The sequence below is a fragment of the Planococcus citri genome, chromosome 4 (genome assembly GCF_950023065.1).
Source record: "Planococcus citri chromosome 4, ihPlaCitr1.1, whole genome shotgun sequence".
Taxonomy (NCBI): domain Eukaryota; kingdom Metazoa; phylum Arthropoda; class Insecta; order Hemiptera; family Pseudococcidae; genus Planococcus; species Planococcus citri.
Window position 1 is genome coordinate 65,055,502 of NC_088680.1, and position 18,760 is coordinate 65,074,261.

The following is an 18,760-nucleotide window of genomic DNA, read 5'->3' on the forward strand; positions in this document are numbered from 1 at the left end:
AATTTTGCTTATATTATCGTGTAATATGTCGATTTATGTTTTTCACTCCGCAGAGTTCGAATCTGGACTTATTTTTTTGGCAGGGGTAGAGGTGAGGTCTGGGGAGGGAGAAAATGTCAAATTTTGCTGGTATTATCGTGTAATATGTCGACTAGCGCGATTAAAGTACAGCTGTCTGAAATTTGGCCAAGTCGAAGGATAAATGGGCGCTGGACAAGCCGAAGGACAATCTCAACGTTTTTTCGTTTCTAGCCTTACCTACTGGACATTATTCGATTTTTAACACGTAATAAATGTGTACTTATCATGTAGAATAACTTCCCTTTCTCAATTATCGTTTTTGGCGGGTTCATCAGGGTAAATAAAAAGGCAAGCCGAAGGACACCGATTTTGCGAAATATCATATTTTCAGAGACAAGTACGATCAGAACGAGCCAATGCGTAGGTTTTGAAAATAACATTGCGGAGTAACATTTTTATTAGGACAGTGGACCAGTGCAGCCACTCGCCAGAAAAAAATGTTGGATTGGGAAGCTACCAAAAATAATTGAAAATTGCTCTAAAATTTGCGCAAAAAGTGTGTGACAGTTTTCAAATGTGAAATGTGAGCTTCCTATGGACTTATTCCAATTGCAGTTTGCACAATAATGGACCTTCGTGTTCTATGATAATGAGAATGTGTCAATTTTTCCCCCCAAAAAAAATGAAGTTCATGACACTTTATAACATTTATTTTCAAAAACATGGCGTGTGACAGCCAAGTCGAAGGACATTTAGGGTATGAAATCGAATGTACACCAATGCAAGAAGGGACTAAAAATCTCAATACCATATGTGAAATGTGTGGGAGATGATCCTTGAAAGGACCAAAAAAAATAAAATAAAATAAAAAATTTCATGCTAAAACCTTTGAGAAATTCGCCATGTACCTACACAATTTTTACCTTTTTTTGAGAATTACCCAGCAACACATGACCAATTCTACATTATTGAAAACTTGGATATCGAAATTTTTCTCGTAAACAGAGCTGTTTTTTGATCAAAAATTGAATATTCTCGTGACGTGCACCCCCCTCCCCCTTGGCTTAACTCCAATTTTCAAACTTTTGAGTGAATTCTAGCCCAGTTTACAAGAGAACAAACTTTTGCAGCAATGAATTCGCCGTCCCAAGAGCCCCCTTGCACATAAAATTCCAATTTGTTATCGCAAAATCGCGCCACCCCCGTGTTTATGTAAAGTGCAAGGTAATCACCTTGCAGTTGCAAATTAATGATCACTGCTAGGCGAATCTGTTACTAAGAAGTCACCAGATATAGTCAAATAAATGAATTTTCCAAAAATTTGTGACTTCTTGGTGACTAATTCACCAAAGTCACCAACTTCAAAATCGATCACAAATGATCACTGCTTGATGAATCTGTCACGGAGAAGTCAATAGACAGGAAATATGAATTTTCTATATTTTTCTGAATTCTTATGGTGACCGATTCCCCAAAATCACCAACATTCACCAGAAGTCACCAACTTCAAAATCAGTTCATGTGTTGATGATTTTCTGGTGAGAGAGTCACCAAAACTTATCAAGACTCACCAGAAATCACAAAATTCAAAATCAATCACTAATAATCACTTTTTGGTGAATTTGTCTCTAACAATAAGAAGTCACCAGACAGGCAAAAATGAATTTTTTATGTTTTGGTGATTTTCTGGAGACAGATTCACCCAACAGTGGTTATTTGTGAGAAATTTTAAAGTTGGTAACTTTTGGCGAATCTGGGTGAGTTTTGGTGAGTTTTGGTGACTTTTGCTGAACCGTGGTGAGTTTTAGTGAATCTGTCACCAAAAAATCACCAAAACGTAGAAAATTCATAATTATTTGCCTATTTGGTGACTCCTTGTGACAGATTTACCAAACAGTGGTTACATATTTGTGATCAATTTTGAAGTTGGTGACTTTTGGTGAATCTCTGTCGCCAGACAGTCACCAAAACACAGATATTTCATATGTATTTGCCTATCTGGTGACTTCTTGGTGGCTGATTAATTCACCAAACAGTGATCATTTGCGATAAATTTCAAAGTTGGTGACTTTTGGTGAATCTGATGGGTGACTTTTGCTGACAGATCCACCAGAACTCACCAAGGGAGTTTTTGACTTTTTTCAGGTGAATTTATGCTGAATAAATCACGAGAATATCCTCCTGACCCTGGAAACTGAGTTTGAATGTCTTTGTCTGGTGACTCCTTGGTGAATCCTGGTTAGGGTTGTCCACATTTACACAGCAAAACTTTTTTTGTTAAATATTCACTGTCTCACCCGCTCATTTTTTTCCTTTAGGTGTAGGTAGTTCACAAAAAAAATTTCAGCCAAATCCGTGAAGATTAACCCGTGCCCCGGGACCACTCAATGTCCTTATGGGAATTAACATAGGATTGTACCTGTAAAAAACACAAAACTTCAGTTTTGACCGAATTTCTTTGAAATTGATGGTTTGAAGCATAAAAAGCAATAGTGTGAACAACTTTAAAGTGTTTTGACAAATTTTCAACTCCAAGGGGTCCATTATTGAGGAACCACAAACCCCCAAAAAACGTCAAAAACCGCAATTTTCACGATATTTGGGGGTTTGTGGCTCCTCAATAATGGACCCCTTGGAGTTGAAAATTCGTCAAAACACTTTAAAGTTGTTCACACTATTGCTTTTTATGCTCCAAACCATCAATTTCAAAGAAATTCGGTCAAAACTGAAGTTTTGTGTTTTTTACAGGTACAATCCTATGTTAATTCCCATAAGGACATTGAGTGGCCCGGGGGCACGGGTTAATCTTCACGGATTTGGCTGAAATTTTTTTTGTGTACTATCTACACCTAAAGGAAAAAAATGAGCGGGTGAGACAGTGAATATTTAACAAAATAAGTTTTGCTGTGTAAATGTGGACAACCCTAATCCTGGTAGAAGTTAGCAGGTGAGTTTTCGACTTTTTTTCTGCTGAATTTATGGTGAAAAAATCACCAGATTGTCCTAATGACCTCGGAAATTGTTTTAGAATATCTGGTGACTCCTTGGTGAATCCTGGTGAATTCAGGTGACTGATTCATCAGAACTCACCAAGTCAGTTTTTGACTTTTTTTCATGCGAATTTATTGTGAATAAATCACGAGAATATCCTCCTGACCATAGAAACTGAGTTTGCATGTCTGGTGACTACTTGGTGAATCCTATTGACTTCTGGTGACACATTCATCAGAAATCACCAAGTTAGTTTTTGAGATTTTTTTTAGTTGATTTTATGGTGGAAAAATCACCAGAATGCCCTAATGACCCTAGAAATAGTTTTCAGAAATCTGGTGACTTCTGGTGCCACATTCACCAGAACTCACCGAGTGAGTTTTCGACTTTTTTCCAGGTGAATTTATGGTGAATAAATCACAAGAATATCCTCCTGACCCTGGAAACTGAGTTTGAATGTCTGGTGACTCCTTGGTGAATCCTGGTGACTTCTGGTGACAGATTCACCAGTAGTTAGGGAAAGCCCGGGCAAGAAGAACACCCCGGGCAAAAGGAATACCTTGAATTACATTTTTTCTAAAACAGGTAGGAAGTTGGTTAAACTGTCATTTGATAGCGTTTTGATTGCGGAATATTTTGCAACTAAAAAATTTGCAATAACTAGGTTTGTTTTTTTCTGAGAACCCACTTTGTGATTTCGAGTAGTTGAATTTCATAAAAGGGGTTTTTAATTTTTCAAATGATTTCAATACCAGAGTACCTACAAACGTAAGTAAGATCTCAAATTGAAGTAAATTTTATCTACTTTCCGAAAATGTAAACACCATTTCTATCAGTTTGACTCTTATGGACGTAATTTTGGAAAAAATTAAGTCATGTGGTTCTGGGCAAGAGGAACAGGGCAAAAGGAATAATTAATTAGATGGGTTTTTGTAATGGAAAAAATGAAAATTTCAAAAAAATAGGATTTTGATGATGTGTTACTACCAAAATTAATTTAGAAAGCTAGCAAATGCTCAAAAGTTCCCTTAACAGATCCAGAGGCAATGATAATCGTATCACATGCAACTCGTTTTTTTCTGAATTATGCGATGTATGATTACATTGATTACTATACTATGCAATATCCACCAAAACTTACCCACGACACACTCAAAAAAAATTTTTAGGAATTTGTTTCAACACTAATGACCTTTGTTTATCACCAATGTAATCTCCTTCACAATAAATTGAGTTTATCCTCCCCCTTTTTGACCAAATTTCATTGGTTTTCCTCTTGCCCGGGGTGATTATTCCTTTTGCCCGGGTGCTTTGAAAAAAAATTGAAAAAAACTTGTTCTGGTAAAATGGGAATTAAAGATCGAAAAATATATATTTTTGTTATTGCGAACACATTTTTGAATAGTAGAAGGTTTGAGGTTTATTTTGATACTATTACATCAAGGATTAAACAATATCAACATATGTTTTTAGCCGCTTGAAGAAAAAATTGTTCGTTTTGCCCGGGCTTCCCCTACTAGGTGAGTTTTCGACTTTTTTTCTGCTGAATATATGGTAAAAAATCACCAGATTGTCCTAATGACCTCAGTAATAGTTTTAGAATATTTGGCGACTCTTTGGTGAATCCTGGTGAATTCAGGTGACTGATTCATCAGAACTCACCAAGTCAGTTTTTGACTTTTTTTCATGCGAATTTATTGTGAATAAATCACGAGAATATCCTCCTGACCATAGAAACTGAGTTTGAATGTCTGGTGACTACTTGGTGAATCCTATTGACTTCTGGTGACACATTCATCAGAAATCACCAAGTTAGTTTTTGAGATTTTTTTTTAGTTGATTTTATGGTGGAAAAATCACCAGAATGCACTAATGACCCTGGAAATAGTTTCCGGAAATCTGGTGACTTGTGGTGCCACATTCACCAAAACTCACCGAGTGAGTTTTTGACTTTTTTCGGGAGAATTTATGGTGAATAAATCACGAGAATATCCTCAGAGCCGTTGAAAGTTTTTTCTAGTGCCCAGTGACTCCTTGGTGAATCCTGGCGACTTCTCGTGACTTCTGGTGAGGTGGTGACAGATTCACCAGAAATCACCAAGTCAGTTTTTGACTTTTTTCCAGTTGGATTTACGGTGGAAAAATCACCAGAAGGTCTAATGACCATGGAAATTGTTTTCTGATATCTGGTGACTCCTTGGTGAATCCTGGTATCTTCTGGTGACACATTCACCAGAACTCACCAAGTGAGTTTTCGATTTTTTTTAGGGTGAATTCATGTTGGAAAAATCACGAAATGTTCTCAGAGCTTTTGAACATTTTTTTTAGTACTCGGTGACTCCTTGGTGACTTCTGGTGACAGATTCACTAGAAGTCACCAAGTCAGCTTTTGATTTTTTTTCAGCCTAATTCATGGAGAAATAATCCACAGAATGCCCTAACGACCATAGAAGTTGATTTCGAATATCTGGTGACCTCTTGGTGGCTCCTGGTGGCAGATTCACCAGAAATCACCGTCAGTTTTTGACTCTTTTCCAGCTGAATTTGAGGTGAAAAAATCACCAGGATGCCCTAATGACCCTGGAAATTGTTTTCGGATATCTGGTGACACCTTGATGAATACTTCTGGTGACAGATTCACCAGAAGTCACCAAGTGAGTTTTCGAATTTTTTCAGGTAAATTCATGTTGAAAAAATCACGAAAATGTCCTCAGAGCTTTTGAAAGTTTTTTTTAGTACTCGATGACTTCTTGATGAATCCTGCCGACTTCTGGTGACAGATTCACAACAAGTCACCAGGTGAGTTTTCGATTTTTTTCTGCTGAATACCCTATGGTGAAAAATTCAGCAGAATGTCCTTCTGGTGACTTGACGCCTTGGTGAATCAGGGCAACTCCTGGTGACACATTCACTAGAAATCACCAAGTAAGTTCTCGACTTTTTGAAGGCGAATCCATGTTGAAAAAGTCACGTAAATGTCCTCAGAGCCGTTGAAAATTTTATCTAGTACTCGGTGACTTCTTGGTAAATCCTGGTGACTTCTAGTTAATCGATCACCTCAAGTCACCAGATGAGTTTTCGACTTTTTTTTTTACTGAATTTATGGTGAAAAAATCACCATAGAATGCCCTAATGACCCTAGAAACTGAGTTTAAATATCTGGTGACTCCTTGGCGAATTCTGGTGACTTCTGGTGACAGATTCACCAGAATTCACCAAGTAACCTTTTCACTTTTTTTCAGGTGAATTTATTGTGAATGAATAAACAGAATATCCTCCTGACCCCAGAAATTGAGTTCGAATGTCTGGTGACTCCTTTGTGAGTCCTGATGACTTCTGGTGAACCCATCACCAGAAGTCACCAGGTGAGTTTTCGACTTTTTTTCTCCTGAATTTATGGTGAAAAAAATCACTCGAATGTCTAAAATACCAATTCTCTTGAACTATTGGTCAAAATCCGAAGGTACATTTTTATGTCGCCAATCCACCCCAGTGTACTTCACGTACTCGTACACATAATCCCAGTATACAAGACTCTCGTAAACTAAACGCAATGACGATTTAAATTTGATTATGAAAATTTAATTAAGGGGATAACAGCGAACGACAATGCTGGCGTATTCGCACACACAGGGGTTGCGTGATGGGGTTTCGTCGGACAACCCTCTGAAATTGGGCGATGGGCGCTCTCAAATAAGACATACTGCAATCATTAAGTACAGATCAACGAAGCGTTACAACAAGTTCGATATTTATCTAGACGTTTGATTATTTTAACGCGTCGTGTTATTAAATTATTCCGTCGTATTCGCTTTATCGCATTGTACGTACGTATGAGTACCTTCCTAATATGGTCATGCATTTGTCAATATTCGCGTTAATGTGTCACTTTTTCTTCGCACTTTCAAGTATGTATAATTTCGTAATGTCTACATTCTGTATCATCAGGTATCTGTGGGTGCAATATGCCCAAATTTTTCCTATTTTGCATATTGAAAGTGCTACACATGACAGATTCCAGATCTCAAAGCTCCAAAACACCTCTAAGTTCATTACAAACAGGTCGGTCTCTCGTATTCTGTCACACTCATCCCTTACTTCAATCCCCTCCCCCTCAAGCTCACATACCCCACATCATTATCAACTCAGGCTCAACATAAACTACCTACCGCATTACGAAGGAATTTTTTCCACCAGTTTCAGAGAGGCAATCTCGAGCCTCGAATTTGCGAACCTCGTCATCGTAATATTCGTGTACGAAAATGAAGGGGTGCGATAAACGTAGCAGTATTTCAACGGTACGCTACCGTGTCGACGAATAACGCGAAAACGACGACTACGACTGGCGAAAGGGATGAAAAAAAAGTTACGGTTGGAAGCGCACTTAGGGATTCTCGTAGCGCGGCGGTCCTCGCCTTGCGGAAAGCGAAAAACCCCGCAATGAATTCGAAGCGGTGTCTACAGATTAGCTGCTCTTTACGTTCCCGTGGGACTTCAAACACTGATGCTTCTCCGGCTCTACTTGAGCAGCGTCTCCACCCGCGCCTTCTTTACTCTTCTTGTATTTTTCTCCTCGTGCTTCTGCTTTTGCTGCTGCTTCTCTCCTCTCTGCCTTTAGCTGCGATACTACGTTTACCAATACTTACTTCAGGTTCGTCGTTTAAACTTAAAGTACCTACTCACCCTTTCTTAAGACGAGTATTTTTATTCGCTGCTTTACAACGAACGTAAACTTTCAACGCGAGACCGACCGAGAAAGCTCAAGAAATAAAAGCGCACTCTACGCATATATTTCTTCAACCCGATGTTCAAATTGTACATACCTACCTACGGAGATGCCTTTACAATTCTCTCTGGTTCTATGCGCGTTGTTGTACGTTATTGCCAAGGGTGCAGGTGAAGTGAAAACATGTGCTAAGTCGTGTTTTTGGTCGTTTGAATTAAAATTAGGTGAGCGAATAAAGCTAAGTAACTATCGGACAAAAAGGATTGAAAAACAAATATTTCGAACACTTCAGCCTACAAACCACAATATAGCTAAGAATGTGTAAATAAATTCGCGTTGTCGAACACCCCCCCCCCCACCACTCGCAACTCTCTTGGCAAAATTACGATTCGTTTTTTGACAAAAAAAAGTGCAGGAAGTAAGTACCTAACCTCTTGGCATTTTTCGGTTTTTCTCAATTTCCAAAAAAATCGAGAAATAAAGGGTGGTTTTTTGACCAATTTGAAATTATCAATGAAAAAACACGTTTTTTTCTTAGAAAAATCGATTTTCTCGGGTATGCTGAATGGGGGTTTAATTTGGACGTCTTCCTCGTGCTCAGAATCCTGAAAATTAATAGCCAGAAAAACGTATGAATTTGCTACGCTGATGCAACCTCTCTTTTGGGGGGGGGGGGCAGGCCCAGATTTAACATTTTAGCGCCCCTAGGCAGTTGGAAATGCGCCCGCTCTCTCCTCCATTTTTTTTTCATCCTCAATTCTCCGGTAAATTTTCACTTTAAAGAACGCGCCATTCATAAAAACGTAATTTTTTAATGGTAAATGTATCAATTAATAAAATAAGTGAAAAAATACATCACAATTTATAAATTATAATAAGTAACGAAAATGTTGAATTGAAGTGTTGAGTCGATTTTTAATCAATTTGGTTAAAATAAAAAAATTTGAAATTCTGAGAATAAAATTAGAACGTGAAAATTAACTTTAAAAAAACTAAAAATTGAAATCACCAACTGAAGAAAAAATTTAAAAAAAAAAACACATCTTTAAATCAGATCAAAATCTTTGACAAATTTAAGATTCTGAAAATAAAATTGAAAACTGTAAATTAGGTCCAAAAACTTTTGAAAAATTCAAAATCATGAGAATAAAATCAAAAATTGAAAATGAACTAATAAAACTAAAAACTAAAATCAGCAACTGAAGAAGGAAATTAAAAAGAACCACAAGACCTAATGTAAAAGTGTCAAATCTTGAAATCAGATCAAAAACTTCAAAAAATTTAAAATTCTGAAAGTAAAATTAAAAACTGAAAATCAGGTCAAAAACTATCAAAAAATTTAAAATTTTGAAAATAAAATCGAAAACTGAAAATGAACTGAAAACTAAAAATTAAAAACAACAACTGATGAAGAAATTAAATAAAAACTGAATCTTGAAATTATATCAAAGACTTGAAAGAATTCAATTTTCTGAAAGTAAAAAATTAAAAACTTGAAATCAAGTCAAAAACATTTGAAAAATTTAAAATTCTGAGAATAAGATTAAGAACTAAAAATGAACTAAAAAATTAAACATTGAAATAAGCAACTGAAGAAGAAATTAAAAAAAAAACTGTATCAAGAAATTAAAAAAAAAAACTGTAAGGTAACGTCTCAATTATGGGTCACTTTTTTTCAATGAGCCCCAGTTCAAAAACTATACGTTTTTTTAAAAATGGCCTAAGCAGTGTGATATGTATGTCATTTGAGTATAACATACTAACATGTTTAAAAAATCATTTTTCTGAAGGGTATTTTAACCCAATTTCGAGACCCCTGTCCTCTAAAATGGGTCAGTGATTGTTTTGATGGGCATGATTGGTGAAATGAAAAATTTTTTTATGAAAATATGTTTAATGGAACATTATTAATCGTACTTTCTTGGTTTCAATCTCAGATCTTCGTTTTTTCTGTAAAAATTTTAACAAAACATAACTATAGAAATTTCACATGTGCAAATTTTGATAAAAAATCACATTTTGAAAAGAATCACGTTTTTTGCCGGCTGCATCCCCCCTATTGACTTCGGCTAAGTATTTACAGATAGAGGAGTGTAGTAGCAAAAAAAAAATTTAGGTTGTGCAACTTGAAAATTATTTGTCTGTGCCACAGATCACATTGAAAATTGACCCATAATTGAGACTTTACCTTATCTTAAAATCAGATCAAAAACTTGAAAGAATTTGAAATTCTGAAAGTAGAATTAAGAACTGTAAATTAGGTCAAAAACTTTTGAACAATTCAAAATCCTCAGAATAAAATTCAAAAAGGGGAAAAACTAAAAAAAACAAAAAATTGAAATCAGCAACTGAAGATGAAATAATAATTATAAAAAAATCGTGAAATCAAATCAAAAACTTGAAAGAATTCAAAATTAAAAACCGAAAATGAGGTCAAAAACATTTGAAAAATTTAAAATTCTGAGAATAAAATCAAAAACTGAAAATGAACTAAAAAATTAAACATTAAAATAAGTAAACTGAAGAAGAAATTTAAAAAAAAACGAAATTTTAAAATCAGATCAAAAACTTGAAAGAATTTGAAATTCTGAAAGTATGTACATAAAATTAAAAACTGTAAGTTAGGTCAAAAACTTTTGAAAAATTCAAAATCCTCAGAATAAAATCAAAAGGCAAAAAAAAACAAAAATTGAAATCAGCATCTGAAGATGAAATAATAATTATAAAAAAAATCTTGAAATCAAATCAAAAACTTGGAAGAATTCAAAATTAAAAACTGAAAATGAGGTCAAAAATAAACTTGAAAAATTTAAAATTTTGAAAAAGTTGAAAAAATGGAGGCATTTTTTTTACCACAAAATGTGCAAAATTGAGCTAAATTTTAAGAAAATTTTTTGGTGTCACCCCACTCAGAGGTTGGTAGAATTGTGGTGATGAACTTTAAAATTATATTTTATCGAAAAAATTTAAAAAATTGAATTCAACTAGATTCACCCAACTCATCCTGCTGTAGCCTTTCTGTTTCGTAGCACAATTTTCCAGGCAGACAAATTACTTCAAATTTTGTCTTTTTGGGATGGTTTAGCAAAATTTTTAATGTTTCGTTTTTTCATCATCCTGAAATTTGGCAAATGCAATTTTAATTTTGAAAATCTAGCCCAAACCCCTCCTAAAAAAAAAGTAAAAAAAATGGAATTCAACTCTTGAAAGGGTTGCTAAATGTATTTGTGAATGCTCTTCGAATTTTTCTTCACCCAGCCTAAAAATTTTCTACTGCTTGGCATGCTTGCCTTATCATAAAAGTGGAACCATTTGAGAAAGGAATGACCCAACAATGTAGAAAATGAGGTGAAAGGGGGTTAATATGATACCTACTCATCTGCCACAAAATAGGTAAATCGTTCATTTTTTTTTTTATTTTCAGAAGGGAAGGAAGGAGACGAAGAGCAACGACGAGTCGCGCAAATAACCCTTCTTACGTGTTACGTTAACGTTATATTCTCGTACGTACAGTACTCTGTTTTTGGGAAAAGGAGCATCGCGTCGTCGTCGATGTGTTAGATGACGAAGACGACGAAGGGGGTGAGATGAGAGTCGTGGAGTTGGGTGGAGGTGATGGGAAAGCTTTGCAGTTACAACACAGATCCCAAAGGCGCATGAAAATAATACTTTTACTAAAAGCATATCTGTGTCGCGGCCTAAGTGAATTATTTTGCGCTGCCTTTAGTAAACACGCATACACGGCCGCACATACACGCGTGTAATGTAGACGACGATGGTGGTGGAGGGGGAGGGGGTTAGGGGTTAGTGTATGCTATCCGTATACGTAGTATAACATTACACGTGTGTCAGTGTGTAAGAGTATCTGTACTGTACTTTTGTACATATATACTACGTACGTATGTGTATGTGTAATATGTGTGGGCCTAAATGTGGTCGACGACAGGGTGAGGTAGACGGTGCACATACACACGCCAACACCCCCAACCATGTACACCATCCATATGTAGGTACACGACAATGGCATTGCCGAGTCTACGCGTATACTACAGTATATAGTCACCTTTTACATGGTCAAAAATGATGGGGTTGCTTATATATATATGTACTTAATGTTTAGCACTTTTCGCTCTCGCTTTCGCTGCAGCATTTTTAGCCGCGGATGTGGATGTGGATATGACCATACGACGGTATGGATAGCTCCAGCGTCAGGTCTTACAGTAAGTATATGGTACTAATGCCTACATATTATGTATTTGTACGTACCAAGAGTAACGTTAGCTATAAATATGTATAGCTAAAGTATGGTAAGTAGTTATGCTTACGCGATGTCAGCTTAATGGAGATCCAAACGATGTGAGTCGATAAGATGGCCCGACGTAGTTCAAAGATGTTTACAAATTTTGATTTTGAATTTCAAATTTTTCTGTTGCATTGCACATTCTATGAAGTGTGCAAATGCAAATCAGCTACCGATTTGAGCATACGAAATCACTGACACCCCTCTTCAATCTACCTGTGACCTGTCTGCGAAATCCCCCTGTTCAGTAACATTTTTACCTCACCTTCGAGCACTTGTTCAATTTATGGGACAAGTTCAGAAAAATATAATATATACAACTTTTCTGGGAAAAAAATGTGATGTCAATAACGTATCTGGAAGAAAATGGAATACTGATGCAAACAGGTTTTTTCTTCGTTTTTTTTTTTTCAAACGAACTGTTGGGGGGAATACCAACTTAACCACTGAGTGGTGCCACTCCCTGCGTTATCCACTCCTGGGGGCACCACTAACTTGGTACTACTACGTCAGTCCCAACCAAGTACTATACAATACCCCAATAAGGAACAATCCAGTTGCTTATTACGTTTATTATATAATGCACAATGGTCACCTGGTCATACAGGTGACACGATACAATACAAGGGTATTATTCTGCTGAGCGTTCTCTTATAGACGGGAAGCGGCCAGCGTAAAAGCTGCTACGTCAACTATAATAAAAGAACTGCACAGAGGCAGGAGCTTTCGGCAGGGTCTACCTCTGGATGGAACGAATCCACCAAAGGGCGCTAATCCAGTTAGCTTACCCCCAGCCTGGGCATAATTACCTCACTAGGTAGGTAACTAGGAGTCCCTAGTCCCCACTACAGAACAACGCCCAACTATGTAAAGGATTTTGACCGAGAAAAATTTTCAGATGATGCAACGTAAAATTGGTAAAGAATCCGGAAATCGCCTACGAGTCGAATTTCAGATGCTTTTCTTTTTCTCAATTTTTGGTGAAGTTTTGACAATCTAATTATAGGACCAATTTTGGCCATTTTCTGAGGAATTGAATCAATTTTAGGTAGGTATCTATTGAATAGAGTAAGTATAGGTATACTTGGAGCTTAAAAGCCGAAAGGTTAGAATCTTTGGATTTTTTTTTTGAGAAATTGTCGTAGAAAAGGCCAGAAACGAATATTGGAAATCATATCCATAAATCGATCGAAAATGTTACAAAAACGGCGCATTTTAGTTTATGGATGTTATTTTATTTTGGCCTTTTTTGGTCATTTTTCCAAAACCATTAAAATATAAAAATTTGCTGGAGGCTCCATGACAGTTTGAAACCATCACCAATCACTTGAACCGTCCTTCCCGCACTGAAACCCTATTCGCTACGCCCCAGCATGTTCATCTTTGGATTTTCGGATGATTTTTGGAAATTTCAGAAAGCTGTATTTTAATATGTACCTATACGAGTAGGTAGGTATAATGCATTTGTAAGGGAAGCACATCAAAATTGCGATATTTTTGTTTCGATACGTTCTGCAGTTGCAAATCGATAATACGATGTACCGAGAGTGAGTATGAGTAAATATTGACACAGCATTGTTGCATCAATCGGTATTTTCCCAAGTATATACTCGTATATCTACTCGTAACAACTGCGGCTGTCGTTGACACTGACAAAAAATTCACCCATTCACCCCCTAGAGACTGTAGCGACTACTCATTCGACGTCCCATCGAGAAGTTGTCCTGTAATTATGATGGAAGCGCGGTCTAGGCCCCCGTCGACCGATAATTTTTGGTGTATTGTGCAGCCTGCCCAGCATGCTCTCTATCTACACTTCAAAATGTCACCGATACGCTTCTATTAAGATGTCATTTAAGCGGTGCGTCGTTCTATATCTGTAGCTGTTGTTTATATACTAACTATTGTGTGAGGTGATTTTGATTTGCATTCGTAAGTATATAAATTATAAATAGTAAACCTATCTGTGAAATATTTTATTATTAAATTTATCACGTTTCTTAACAAATTTGTTCAAGCTGAAAAGAGTTGATTTTTCCAGCTCAAGCCTTACTCAAATTTCAAAATCTGGCACAAATCCTCCAAATGGGGACCGATTGCTGAAAAAATTTGCATTTCGACTCCCCAGAGCATACCTTTCAAGAAAATCAAAAAAACAATTTTTTTTTTCAATTTTTACTATAGTTGATCTATTTTTTTGACCTCAGATTTAGGGTCAAGAGAATCGTTCGCGAACGTTTCAACCCCCACAGTCGGATTCAGCACCCTAAGTACTAGGTACTAATATCCACCATAAAAAAGGTATCGGTTTTTTAGACACTAAGCTGGTTTTCTCGTGACAGCTAGATCACATATTCCCAGTGGTAAATAGGCGAAATGGCCCTGCATGTTCCCAGATTTGGAAAATTATGATGGATTATTGTTGGGTACTTCCAAAAAAAATTTCGAGTGGAATTTCCGCCCCTCAACCCCCCCCCCCCTCCCCTAGACAGTACAACTTGCCAAAATGTTCAAAAAATAATTGTCAAAATAGTCTCATTTTTGCCAAAATTTTATAGAAGTATCTTTTTTAAAACAATTATAAAAAGATTCCAACTTTTATCAAAATTGCCGTGAAAAGTCCTGTTACTAGCCAAAATGGTCGAAAACTACCTTTTTTTTTGCATTATCAAAAAAGTCTGAATATTTTTTGCAGAAATGACCAAAAAACTTTGTTAGTAGCTAAAATTTCGAAAATTTCTGTTTTTGCCAAAATTATCCTAAAAAGTTCTGTTTTTTGCCAAATCATTGTCAAAATTCATTTTTTTTGAAGCTATCAAAAAAACTGTTTTTTTTTTTTACCAAAATAAATAAATTATTGTAAAAAATACTTCTGCTTTCAGCCAAAATTTTCAAAACTCCAGTTTTATGTAAAAATTGTCAATAAGTTCTACCTTTTTGACAAAATATTGCAGGCAAAGATCTGTTTTTTGACAAGTTATCCAAAAAATTTTGTTTTATACCGAAATGGACAATCAAATCTAGTTGTTAGCCAAAATGGTCTGAAAGTACAGCTTTTGCAAACATTGTCAAAAAGTACTAACATTTGTCAAAATTTGTCTGAAGAGTGCTGCTTTTTCAATTTTTAAAATGAATTTTCGTACCGAATTTTATACATATTTTTCCTCTCGATTCCCATTTCTATTCATTTTTTCTAAGTAGTTCTATCTAAAAATAGAAGAATTCTGACCCAAAAAAAGTGTGCAATTATATGTAACTAGTAAATGAAATGATACCTAAGTATATGTTTAATCACATCTACAGATTAAATAGGTACACAACGTAAGTACCTACCTTTTTTTCAGAATATTTAGTATCCGTATAGGACCTTCGAAAATGCTAAAAAATTGATTTTTCAAACTAATTTTGTCCCTCTTGATGAGTCAATTTTGGACAAAAATTTTTTTCCTCAGCCTAATTTGGATCAAGTTGGTCATTTTTTTATGGTTTGTAATTTCCATTGAAAAATGGTCATTTTTGGAATCACTGCTTTTCATTAACTTTCATGAGACGTTGACTGGATTTGTCTATATAATCGCATAAATTACATCTCGATTTTGGGACAGTAATCTGATTTTGAAACAATCCATGATCTAGAACGAATTTTAGATGACTTTTCAGTTCAATTTTGGGAATTTTTTCAATGTTCTTGAATTTTGGTAAGATTTGTTGAACACGTCTGTATGGTACTTTTTGGATTTGGAAAAGATTTTGTTAAAATTTTTTAAAATTGAAATACGTTACCTTAATGCCAAATCCGAGTATGTCCATCCAAAAAAACATCGTCGTTTTGCGTCACTGATAAGGCTCTGGGAAGCCCTGAATTGAAAAATTTGCATCGGAGTACAGTTAAAATGCACCACCGAAGATGCACGAAGCTGACCGATGTTCAATCAGAACTCAACGAACCCTTCCGAGCATATCCGAGCCTTATCAGTGATGCGTAAAATCGTCCTTTTTTTGTATGGACATACTCGGATTTGGCATTAAGGTAACGAATTGAAATCGAAATTTGTATTTTCTGCAATCACTGATTCAGAGTTGGACTTTTAAACAATTTTTGGGTAATTTGCCCATTTTTGGTAACTTTTTGTAAGTTTGCTTAGGATATTTTCATTTTGAAGGATTTTTTTCACCAAACATTGTAGAAACAGGTTTAAATTGAAAAGAATTTTTTTTTAAAATTTTAATATTAAGAATACAGAACTGCCCACTGGCATTCACTGCTTAACTTATAGTTATCTACTACACATACAGGTGTTATGGAGGGGAGGTTGACCAACATCTCACTCCATTCATGATGATCTTTAATTATGGGACTAGGTTGGTGGGTTTATCTCTATTTAGCCGTTTTGTGATGGTGGTAGTATCCAAGAGCTGGATGGCTTCGACATTTGGATGCTGATGGAGTCTCCAGATGTGAGCTTTTGCCACGTGACTGATAACTTCATCCACATGTGGTAAATTTCAATCTGTGTGCAATGTTTTATTTCTAACGTACCATCGAGCGTTCGCTATTAGGCACAGTGCTTTATTTTGGAGTCTCTGGATTATATCCCAGTTAGACTTTTTTGCACATCCCCAGAGCTGCGCAGCATAATATGTCCATACAGGACGTAGTACTGATGAGTAGATGAGCTTTTTGTTTTCAAAGCTCAATTCAGAATTTCTTCCGATTAACCAATACATGTCTCTGATGCGTAGGTCCAGTTCCTTTCTTTTCTTTTTTACATGGTCACTCCAGCATAGCTTTGAGTCCAAGATCATACCCAGGTATTTGACTTAATCTGTCTGCTGGATGATCCTGCCTTGAAGATAATTGGTTGATACCCATATTTGCGATTTGAGAATGTAACCACTGCTGATTTGTTGTTGTTGATTAGGTATAATCTTCCATTGTTTTGCCCATTTTTCAACTTTGACATTGTTTGTGGTTTGTTGACTGCTGATTTATGATTTTTGTGTATCGCCAGCTGAGCTGTGTCGTCAGCAAATGTACAGCAAAATCTTCAATTTTTAAGATATGATGCAAAAATGTTACACAGTTGTGCTAGAAGTATCAAACTTAGTTTGTGGAGAAGTCTGTTATGCCAGACGCCAGACCCTGTCAAATGCTTGGCTGACATCCAAGTGAAAATTGCTCTGACCTCTATTTGAATTTTTTTTGGTACATATTGGTTTATTCACAGAGCTCATGATTACAATCATTGTAAACTTCAGATAGATGAATTTTGACAACCTTTTGAAAATGTTTTCTAGGGTGAAATTTGACACTCAACATTTTTTGTTCTATACTTACATTTTTTGCATATTTCACATATTTTCGCAAAAAAAAACGCGTATTCTTCATATTTTTTTCAAATATGAGCCTTTTGCAGACAAAATTTTAATTTTATGGATTGGTTGGAAGAAAGTACTTGTAAAAAGACACATTTTGGCGATAAGTAACAGTTTTTGTGCCCAACCTTTCAATTTGGAGCCATGGTGGTTCAAAGTTTTCTTTTGTCAATTTTACCCCCACCACTATGATAAATTGCTTCTCCTACCCATTCCGCGTGGTACCAGAATTATCTCCCCCCACTACTCATGGATATCGATTTCCCCCCGCAAAAAGCGCGTTTTTTGGATATATTGTCAAAGGGGAGGGGGGGTGGGTTAAGGACTTTAATCATTGGATTACACCAGCGAGATGCTGGGAAAGTTGTCCTAAAAAAATCAAAATAGTTGAAAGGCTCGCATAAGGATCTATTGCACCTCCTTGCCGATCCTCCGGGACAACTTTTTTCCTAAAGAGGGAGTCCTAAGAAACATTTTTAGCCCCTGCCCTGAAAAAAAAACATGACTGTACTTACAAAATGGCGTCCATTTTGATTGACAGGCCAGCTGAAATCGCAGATTTTGCATTATTCCAATTTCCAACAAGGTAGATCGGAAGAGCAGACAAAAATTCATCATCTGACAAAATTTCAAGTGCTAAAAAGTGCCTTTTTCGATTTTTTGTGAATTTTTGAAAATCAGGCAAAAATGAGGGAAAAATCAAAATCTTACCAAATTGACCTAGAAAGCTGAAATTTGGGATATTACCCTATTTTCGACCTGCCAAATCGATTGGAAACTGTTTCACCCCGTTTAGAGTGGTTCTGGAGCCTCCAGCAGATTTTTGAAACTTGAAATTCCTACAAAATTTCATCAAATGGAGTTGGAAAGACAAAATTCATTTTTCAAACTAATTTCAATACACTACGAACTACGAAGTCGACTGCAGGTGGATTTCAAGTCGTTTTGGAGCTTCCGGTGACTTTTTGAAAATTACTGGAGCCTCCAGTAGATTTCTGAAACTTTTTCATCAAATAGAGATGAAAAGCGGAAGTTTACTCTGCACTCCAATTTTAGCATTCTCCGAAGACGACATCAGGTGAGTTCAAGTAATTTTGGAGCCTTCAGCGAATTTTTGAAAATTCTTTGAGTCTCCAGCAGATTTTTGAAACTTGAAATTTCTGAAATTTCCTCTGTTATTTTGCAAGACTTAGGCCTGTCCAGATACCTCTTGAAATCTTCATTCCACAAAATATTACTGATTCTGATTACAGACACCCGAATTTGAACGAACCATCAATAAAGAATGTATCAAGGGACACCCGGTATACTGCACCGCACTGTTCAGGGTTTGGATTTTTGAGCCA